The sequence below is a fragment of the Humulus lupulus genome, chromosome 3 (genome assembly GCF_963169125.1).
Source record: "Humulus lupulus chromosome 3, drHumLupu1.1, whole genome shotgun sequence".
Classification (NCBI taxonomy): Eukaryota; Viridiplantae; Streptophyta; class Magnoliopsida; order Rosales; family Cannabaceae; genus Humulus; species Humulus lupulus.
Genome location: NC_084795.1, coordinates 131,847,102 through 131,857,936, shown reverse-complemented (window position 1 = coordinate 131,857,936; position 10,835 = coordinate 131,847,102).

The window sequence follows — 10,835 nt, the reverse complement described above, 5'->3', positions numbered from 1 at the left end:
AATGCACTTATTCTTTAGAGGCTGTCATTCTCTTTTCTTATGGCCTTCAAGTACATACGCATAGGCCCTTTTCTTATACCCCTCATACTCATGTTGTAAATATAGGGTTATCCTTACGCACATACGTCCTCGAGTCTTAGCTGGCCTATGGTGTCTAGGCGATGTCCCCAGGGTTCTTCTAATGTTGAATTCATTGAGTTGTCATCCTCTGACTTTGAGGCTAACGTTCGCAGGCCCTCTAATCATGGGGATGTGTGAATGCTCTACCAACAGAGACTGTCATACCTCAGGCAAAAGGCGTGGGGCCTGGAGAAGGAACTAGAATCTATTACTAGTGATGAGGGTTTAGGTTTCTCCCCATGGCATGCGACATACGTTTCCCAGCTACGTTCCGCCTTTCAGGATTGTCTTTCTGAAATCACTTGCCTAGAGGAAAACTTGTCCCCCGAGCCTTTTTCTTCCTATGGTGACGAGACTTCCAGTCATAGGGGTCCCCTACCTGAGAGCGTTGACTGTGAATCAGCTGAACTTGAGTTCCTTTCTAATCCTACCCACGCTTCCTCCCCTGCCCACGGTCTTACACCCTAGGGTCAAGCAGAGTGCTGGTAGATATAAGACGCGTGGGGGGTCTTCCAGGACCTTGAGAAAGTCTATAGCTCACAAACTGCCTGTCTCTATCCAGGTACCCGAGATGCCAAGGAGAACTTCTGACACTTCCGAAGACGCAGGCAGGCCTACCCTTACCAGCGTTAAACTTGCCAACATGCTAAAAGCTCATCAACTATCATCAGATCTCAAATTCGTCATCCTAAAGCACGATGAATGCGTATCTAATTCGCCCAGATGGTTCATGGCCTTAAACGACTCCATCATCAAATATGGGGGGGTTCTGCCACTTCACCCCTTCTTCATCAAAGTACTTAACTATTTTGTACTGGCGCCTCTACAACTGTCCCCCAACTCATGGGCGATGCTTAGCTGCCTATACGTGCTTTACCAACAGGTGCACTCCAGAGGACCTTCCATGAGCGAGGTTCATTACCTCTTCACTCTTAGGGTGAATTCATCTGCTCCTGGGTTCTATCAGCTTTAGAAAGCCATGGCCCATAAAGGGCATTCCCTCGTGGAGGGCTTCGTTTCAAACAGGGGCTCATGGAAAACATACTACTTCTTCACTTATAGCGGGTTCACCTGACACACTCGCTTCAACATTCCAAGTAAGACAATTCTCACCTTGAGTTCACACATGAGTGGTTTCTCTTTTTACTTCTTCTTTTCTTTTATGGTTTATCTAACTATGGTTATTTCTTTTCTCTTGATGGCAGGTATCTTAGGGGTTGTTGGCCCTACCTTGAAATCGTCGGCTCACAGTCGAGTGATGAAGATCCTGGACTTGCCAGTTGAATACAAACAAGCATGTGCCCTTTTTACAGAGAGCAACCTTCACTTGTACAAGCTGTTTACCCCGGACTAGGCCGTCTCCTTATATTCTGTCTTGTATGACTTTGCAGGTCCATGTCCCATCTCGTCTGACTTCGCAGGTCCATGGCTATATGGCCATGATGAAGGTAATTACAACGAGGACGCTGATACGGACTATGTTTACCCATCGGGTGATCATATGGACATAGAGGAGGTGATGGAGTCTGAGAACTACTTGTGCCTGCACTCTTTGGTCGGCAGGGCTAGGGACGTGGCCGACAACGGACATACCGACAGTGTTACCTCTTGGGTGCCACCATCGACACCTGGCGATGAGTTTGCCTTCAATGCCTCCGTCCCTCGCCCTTCCGTACCTAAAAGAAATTTTGTTATTCCTTCCTTTGTTGGGGCCCCTATACCCTCGGGGGGTGTTCTAAGCGGGCATCTTCGGGCGCCTCTTTACCTAAAGAGATGACTCTGCGCTCTTCTGCCCCCCGCACCTCGGCAGATGGATCAGGACCTTCTCAGTCCCCTTCCCTGCCAAAACGTGCCTCGGATTGTGCACACATCTCCCTCGGTCAAGCTTATGCTTCCGCTTTTGAAGACCATCCTCTGGAAAGCCAGTATGGGGAAGCCATGAGCCATCATCTGGGAAACTTTCCCAAAGGTGAGTGGGGATCCTTGCATGCCGTTCCCGATGCTGAGCTGGAAGATGCTTATATGCGAGCTTCCTTGCAGGTATTTGTCAAGACACTCAATTTATTCATCTGTGATATATTTTTTTTGTTTTCATTTTGTTTTGATATCGCTTGACCCTCGAGGCTTTATTATATGTTCTTGCCCTTACTTAGGCTTCTATCCTAAGTCACCGGCTGATCGCCTCAAACTCTTCATCGACCCAACGGCTACAACGCGAGCTCAAGGAGGAACTGAGGAATCTCTCGATGGCCAAGGCAGCAAAGGATGTCTTGTCGAGTCAACTAACTGAGGCGGTTTTCTAGAGAGACGCCGCTTTAGCCAAGGCTGCATCAACCTCTCACACCAACACCCAGCTAGAAGCTACCATCCATACTTTAAACAAGAGGATTATTGCGCTCGAGGATGAGCTTGTGAATGCTGAGAATGGCATAGTTGAGCGCACGCTGCATGCTGTATGGAGGACCAACCCTGCCGCTGACCTGTCTCCCTTTAGAGATTATGTAGTTGAGAAGATTTCTGAGTGGAAGGGTCGGGATGGAAACTTGTAGGTTCCTTTGCATTCGGCCTATGTATGTTGTTGCCATGTAATCCCTCATATTATTTCGCCTTTCTCTTTCTTTTTTTTTTTTTTGTGTTCATCAAACTTAAGGGACTTTGGTAAGTCCCTCTTATTATTATTATTATTATTATTTGTGGATTACATATCTCTTCCTTGATCTGATAATGATGATCTTTCTGGTTCACCTTGATTATACTTGTAAGGATACATTAACCCATTGGGTTCTTGGGGTCCTTTTATATTCTTTGCGTGCGCTTGTTACTTTTTGCGAGAAGTGTCCTTCTTGTCATTATGTATAGTACTATTTCTTCAATGGTCTCTTTTAGGACCCTTTTTGGCTATCCGACTTAGTGGCCGTTCTAGACTTACTGGGAGATTCCTTCCTTACGGCCTCACCCCTTGCGGGGGTGTCAGCCTTTAGTTGGAGGTAATCCTTTTAAACTATTCTCTTGATATTCATAAGGGTAGCTAATCCTTTTGAATATAAGAGATAGGAGTTTTTTTTATACACGTGCCTCCTGCCCTACCCCCTAAGTGCTTGGTGAAATTTATTCCAGCAGGCACTTTGGTGGATGCTCGCATAGAGAAGAAAAATAACATGCGAAGTTGTGAACAGTTTCATTTATAGTAGGCAGGTTACAACGACATATATGAAATGTTTACATCTACTTGGGAGGTTATCTAGGTAACCTCTTTGATTCTTATCTACTAAGTTAACATAACATGCAACAAACTAAACATAGATATTCTTTGCATCAGATGTGGAAGTCTTACTGGTAGTATTTATTGAGGTGTTCCGCATTCCATGCTCGAGGTATGACGGTGTTATCCATGCACGCCAGCTTATAGGTGTTTGGTGGTATGTACTGAGCGACTTGGTAGGGTCCTTCCCAGTTCGCCCCAAGCACCCCTGCCCCTGGGTCTCGCGTGTTGGGGAGTAATTTTCTCAATACCAAGTCTCCTACTCTGAACATTCTCTCTCGTACCCTCGAGTTGTAGTACCTTGCTGCCTGTTGCTGGTATACCGCCACTCTCATTTGCACCCTTTCCCTTCTTTCTTCTAACATGTTTAAGCTTTCAGCCATTGCTGCATGGTTGGCTTGGTCCTCGTATGCCTGTATCCTGAAGGAGTTAACCTTCATCTCAATCGGGAGAACAACCTCACATTCGTATGCTAAGGAGAAAGGGGTCTTTCCAGTGGTTATGCGCGGGGTTGTCCTGTAGGCCCAAAGCACATAAGGTAGCTCCTCAACCCAAGCTCCTTTCATCTTCTCTAGCTTTGTTTTTAAGTTCCTCTTAAGGACTTTGTTAATGGCCTCCACTTGCCCATTGGCCTGTGGATGCACAACAACTGAGAAGCTTCTTCTTATTCCTCTTTCACTACAGTACTCTTCGAACATTTCCCCCTCAAACTGGGTGCCGTTGTTAGAAATAATTTTGTAGGGCACTCCATATCTGTAGATAATGAATTTGTTGACAAAGGTTGTGATATGCTTGGCCATTACTTTTACTAGAGGTTCTTCTTCAACCCACTTGGTGAAGTAATCTACGACTACGATTGCATATTTTGCTCCTCCTCTGTCTGTGGGAAGGGCGCTGATCAGGTCTATCCCCCAGATAGCAAAAGGCCAAGGGCTAGTCAGGCTAGTTAACTCATTCAGGGGTTTTCGGGAGTAGTTTGCATCTCCTCTGGCATTTGTCACATTTCCTTGGGAAGTCATTTGCATCTCTCTCCATGGAGGGCCAGTAGTACCCTTGCCTCATGGCTTTTTGAGCCGTGTACGGTCCACTTGCATGGTTGCCACACTCACCTCATGTATTTCATACATCACTTTCATCGCCTCCTCCTCATCAACACACCGCAAGAGCGGCACAGAAAACCCTCCCTTGTATAAGATCTCGTCTACCAAGGTGTATCGGGCAGCCTTATACACCAGCCTCCGAGCCTCCCTCTTGTCTGTTGGCATAGCTCCATTCTTCAGGTAGCTTATAATCGGGTCAGCCCACGACTCCTTCGGGATGCTGACCATGAGAATGTATGAATTAGCGATGCTTGGCCTCAGTAAGAATTCCACAGGTACTGATTCAAGGGTATCCCCATCCTCAGTACAAGCCAGCTTTGCGAGGGCATCAGCATGGGTATTCCTCTTTCTTGGGATTCGCTCTATGCTATATCCCACCAACAGCCCCAGATAGCCTCTTATCCTTTCCATGTATGCAGCCATCTTAGGACCCCTCGCTTGATACTCACCCTTCACCTGGAATACCATCAACTGTGAGTCACTAAAAATGTGCAAATGCGTTACCTTTAGCCCCTGGGCTAACCGCAACCCAGCTAGGAGCGCTTCGTATTCCGCCTTGCTGTTCGAGGCTTCAAACCCAAATTGTATTGCGCAGTACATCCTGTGTCCCCCAGGTCCTGTCATCACGATACCTGCCCCAGCTCCTCCTTCATTGGATGCTCCATCCACATGCAGGCTCCATTCCTCAAAATGCCTTTGCTCTCCTTCTCCGACCGACTGTCCCTATCCTTCATCTCCTCCTTCACTTGGTCGATAGGTGAACTCCACTATGAAGTCTGCAAGAACTTGCCCATTGATGGAGGTCCTTGGGGTATAAGTGATGTCGAATTGACTCAACTCGATTGACCATTTCATTAGTCTCCTCGAGGTTTCAGGTTTATGCAAGACCTGTCTTAAAGGGCTATCAGTGAGTACCTCGATCGCATGGGCATGGAAGTAGGGCCTTAACTTCCTTGAGGCCACAACTAATGTGTATGTTAACTTCTCTATCTCCGGGTATCCGCTCTCCGCATCTACCAACCGTTTGCTGACGTAGTACACGGGTTGCTGATGCTTCTTCTCTCCCCTAACCAGTGTAGCGCTTATGGCATGCTCGGATACTGCCAAGTATAAGTATAGCCTTTCGCCCTTTTCAGGTTTTGCCAACAAGGGTGGCTTCCCTAAGTGTTCCTTCAACTTGATAAAAGCATCCTCACATTCTTCATTCCAAGCGAACTTTTTGCTCCCTTTTAGGATGTTGAAAAAGGGGAGGCACTTGTCCGTAGACCTTGAGATGAACTTGTTAAGGGCTGCCACCCGTCCCGTTAGACATTGCACCTCCTTCTTACTCTTGGGTGGGCTCATTTCTATTAGGGCCTTTATCTTATGAGGATTAGATTCGATGCCTCTGGAGTTGACCATGAAACCTAAGAACTTTCCCGAGGATACACTGAAAGTTCACTTGAGTGGATTCAACTTCATTCGATACCTCCTGAGTGTGTCAAACATCTCACCCAGGTCTCTGTTGAGTTTTGCGGCATTTTTGGTCTTCACCAACATATCATAAACGTATACCTCCATGTTCCTCCCTATCTGGTTAGCAAACATTTTGTTCACCAATCTTTGATAGGTGGCACCTGCGTTCTTTAATCCGAAAGACATCACTTTATACCAGTAGAGTCCTTTATCCGTTATAAATGACGTATGCTCTTCGTCAGCTGGGTTCATAGGTATCTGGTTGTATCTAGAGTAGGCATCGATAAATCTAAGTAACTCATGCCTAGCCGTCGCATCCACCATCTGATCTATCCTTGGAAGTGGAAAATGTCCTTAGGACAAGCCTTATTGAGGTTTGAGAAGTCCACACAAGTCCTACATTTTCCATTCGGTTTTGGGACTAGTATCAGGTTTGATACCCATACAGGATAGAATGATTCGCAGATGAACCCATTGGCCTTCAATTTGTCAACCTCCTCCTTTAAGGTTGCGTACCTCTCCAGGTCAAGCACTCGTCTTTTCTGCCTAACGGGCCTCGCCTCGGGGGCGATGTTCAAATGGTGGCACATGATTGCAGGATCTATCCCCACCATGTCTTTGTGACTCCAAGCGAATACATCCAGATTGTCCTTCAAAAACCTCACCAACTTCTCATTCGCATCGTTCTGAAGGTTTTTTTTCCCACCTTCAACTTTCGCAACGGCTCTTCCATCACCACGATTTCCTCTACCTCCTCCACGGGTTCTGCCTCTGGCTCCTCCATGATTCTGGGGTCTAGTTCTTGTGGGCTTGTGCCCCCATGTACCACCATCGCCATCGGTTCACGCGGTTTCATAGACGTGCAAAGGGAGGTGTTATATCACTCCCTTGCTTCTCTTTGTTCTCCTTTCATACTCGCCACTCCACTAGGAGTTAGGAACTTGATGGCTAGGTGATATATTGAAGTTATCGCTTTCAATTCTCTTAGGGATGGTCTCCCCAATACCACATTGAAAGATGAAGCACAATCCACCACGACGAAGTTTGCCATGACTGTGGTCTATCTGGGTTGTTCTCCCATGGTGAGTGCCAATTCGATCACCCCTAAGGGTTGTATCGAGTCCTCCGTGAATTCATATAAGGAGGATTGGCAGGGTTTCAAGTGTCTGACGACCAAACCCATCTTCTCCAAGGCGAGGCGATACAAGATATTCACGGAACTCCCGTTGTCTTCGAGGACCTGATGCACCCACATGTTGGCCAACTGAACTGTCAACACCAAAGGATCATTATGGGGAAAGTGCACCCCTCGTGCATCCTCCTCCATGAAAGTGATTGAGTCATTTTCGCCCTTAAACCTTTTTGGGGGTCGTAGTTCCAAACTCATGACACACGGTGGTGGACTCCGTCTGACTTCTCTAGCGTACCTGTCTCGACCTTTCTTGGACTCTCCCCCAAACCCCGGACCTCCGAAGATCATTCTCACTTCTCCTTGTATCATTGGGGCTCTTACTTGGGCCTGAGGTATCACCGGCTCGCCCTCTGATTTCTGCTTTTCCCTTCTGACATATCTGCCTAGGTGCCCCCTGCGGATGAGCTCTTCAATTTCTTCCTTCAAATGGGTACATTTTTCCATGGTATGGCCGATGTCCTTGTCGTACTGACAATATTTTCTAGGGTCCCTCTTGGATCGGTCTTTTCTCATCGGTGGAGGCCTCTTGAAGGGAACTCGACCTTCATTTGTGAGGTAGATATGTTCTCTGGTGTCCATCAGGTTTGTATAGAAGGTGTAAGCCGTTTGCCTATGGTCGCTTCTATGTTTGGGCCTTCTCTGTTGATCATCTCTCGACCCTTCATTCGCCATCTTCTTCTTTGCCCCATTCAATCCTTCATGGGCTGGGAGCTTGACATGGGATTCATTTTTTCCTGCCTTTAAGTTTGCATGGCCATCCTCGACATGAATGTACTTTTATGCCCTTTCGTAGAAGTCATCTAGGTCGGTGACTTCCCTTTTGAGCATATTATCCCATAACTTGCACTTCGGCCGTGAGAACCATTTTTAACTCCCTACGGGTCAAGCTCCCTACTTTGGCTGCCTTCATATTGAACCTGTGGATGTAGCTTTTTAGACTCTTGTTTTCTCCCTGCTTCACGTTAGCAAGGCTGGTGCCCGGCATTGTGTAATTACGCATGGCGTGATGCTACTGGAGAAATTCATCAGAAAATTGTTGCCAAAACCTGATGGACCCTGGTCGAAGTCTTTTGAACCATTTGTACGCAGGTCCTTTCAGTGTGACAGCAAAGCAATGGCACCTGGCTCCGCTACTAATCCCCCTTAACTTCATCAGGTCGTTAAATGCATCCAGATGGTACTTAGGATCTGTGTTTCCTTCATATGGGGTCATGTGAGGCTCCATGAAGTTGGTTGGGATCCGGATGGGTTGGATCTCCTTAATGAAGGGCGATTCATGGTCGAACTCGTCCTCAATGGATGGTCCCCCAGATGCGGTGACGATCTTGCTCCGTAGGCTCCTCATTTCTATGTCTAGGTCTTGTCTCCTCTTGTTCAAGGAGTCTCTCAACTTGGACGGATTAGCATCTCCCTTTCCTTTGCCTTCCCGAGGCGCCATAGGAGGTGTAGTCCTTTTATCTGCCCTTTTCTTGTTGAGTTCCTCTCGTAGATCTGAGGGTGTTTTCCTTGAGGTGACTTCGACTTCGTTACGAGGGCCAACAATGTTCTTCTGCTCTGGCCTCTGGGGTTGCTTTAGTGGTCCGAGACGTTTGTGCTGCTTGGTCCGGGGGGTGGTACTGGTTGAGAGTCGAGTCCTCCCATTGTCCACTGGGACTGTGGTTTCTGCCCCCTCTTGACCTCTCTCTTTTCGCCTAGGGAGAGATATGTTTGACTTGCCTTGTAGCAAACTGTTGAGTCTAGTTTTTATCATGTTTTGGTGATGTTTTTAGTAGTCTTTTATTTTGTTTTTCTTTCATTTAGTGCGGGTTTATGCTTTGTTTGTCTGTCTTTGTGAATATCAGGAAGAATTGAGCACTTGGAAGAAAATGTCAAAGAAATGGAAGAAATAACCAAGTTTTTCATCATATTTCGAGGAAGAATGGTTCTCAACATAATTTGGAAGTGTTGGTGAATTTTTGGGATGAAAACTCGAAAAATTGAGAAATCCCTTAAGAGCCACGGCATGAGCAAAGTAGAGTCGCGGCTAGGTGGGAAACAGAACCAATGTTCTGAAGGAAATCCTAGGGCCGCGGCATGGCTAGAGAGGGCCGCGGCATTGAAGGGCATCAACCCAGATTTCTTCGACGCGGGCCGCGGCATGGATGACTAATGCCGCGGCATGGAGAGGACCTTTTGCCCAGGAAATTGGATACGGGCCGCGGCATAATGTATGTAGAGCCGCGACCCGCCTCTTTAAAATTTGAGTCCTAGGTTTTAATATGGCGAAAAAGAGAAGAGAAAGGGAAGACGTACGGATTGGGGATGAGAGCTGGTTTTGAAGGTTGAAGACTTAGAGTATTTTTACATGTTTTTCTTCTTCTTCCTGATGTTATCTTTAATTTTTGTTGTGATTAGCATTATGACTATGAACTAATTTTCTGTTTAGGATGTTTAATTGAATCACTTGAATCCCTGTTATGAACTAATGCAGTTTCAATTTTCTTCTTCTTCAATTCCATATAACCTGTTTTTATAGATTGATTATTGATTGGCTATCTATAGTCAAATACATATGTTTTTAAGTCAAAATCTGAGAAGTGAGATTTAAATCCGCTGTGGTTATATTGGACATAATTCTAATTTAGAATGAAAGTATCTGAATTAATTGTGTAACTGAATTAGTTGTCAAGATTAATGCTACCCGTGTGGTTCAATTTACCATAGAAATATAGGAAATTGTCACCTAGGTTGAGTTTATAATTCATAGTATGATTATAGGCTGCTGTATCAACTTGTTAATTGAATTAGGTAAAAAGAAGAAGAATTCACACTTTGCATTAGGGAATAATAGGGAGGATAGTTGATGAGATTAAATATCCTAATTGTTTCTTCAGTGATTAAATTAAAAGTTTTACTATTAGTTGTTATTCCATTCAATTTTCAATTATTGTTTCTGCACTTTATAGTTTCTTTTACTGTGTTTACAAAAATCAAGAATTTCAATTCATCAAATAGAACAAGAAATTAATTGACTGGTAATTGATATATCAGTCCGTGAGGACGATACTTGGTTTTACCATTTTATTACGAATTGCGACTGTGTGCACTTGCATAGCAAAAATGTCGCAACACAAACCATTCAACACCTCTTGCATGTTCTCTAAGGTGTTTCTAGCCTTTGGTTCTTACGGTGCAGCTCACGTATCTCCTCTTCGTAAAATCGAGATCTAGAACACGAGCCCACGGAATGGACCCGGGGATGCTTGTCAGGTCTGCGTGCCGATGGGCCTAGATTTTGCCGGCCGGAGTCTGGCACCTGCGGCGGCCTTGGGGGCAGGAACTCACCGACATCTCTTGCAGGGGCAGCTGTTGACCTTGGGCGATTCTCCTCAGGTGGGATGGCTGGGGATGAGGCCTCTCTTTCATCTTCGCGAACCTCGGGCTCCTTTGGGGCCTCCACACTTTTGGGTGGAGGGGGGTTCTTCATGGAGGATTTCAGCTGATCTCCATCAAGGTGGACCTCCACCTCTCGTGGCTCTCTTAGTCATTTAGAATGTCTTGTCATTTTTCCTATCAGAATCGATGGAAGAACAGTGGCTTGGCACTTATCCTTCCCAAAGACGGTGCCAAACTGTTAACGGTAAGAACTCGTCAACGATATAAGGTCAGAAAACTCAAATTAGATTGTGAAAGATAGCTAAGAATAAGATGGGAAGAACTTGAAAGA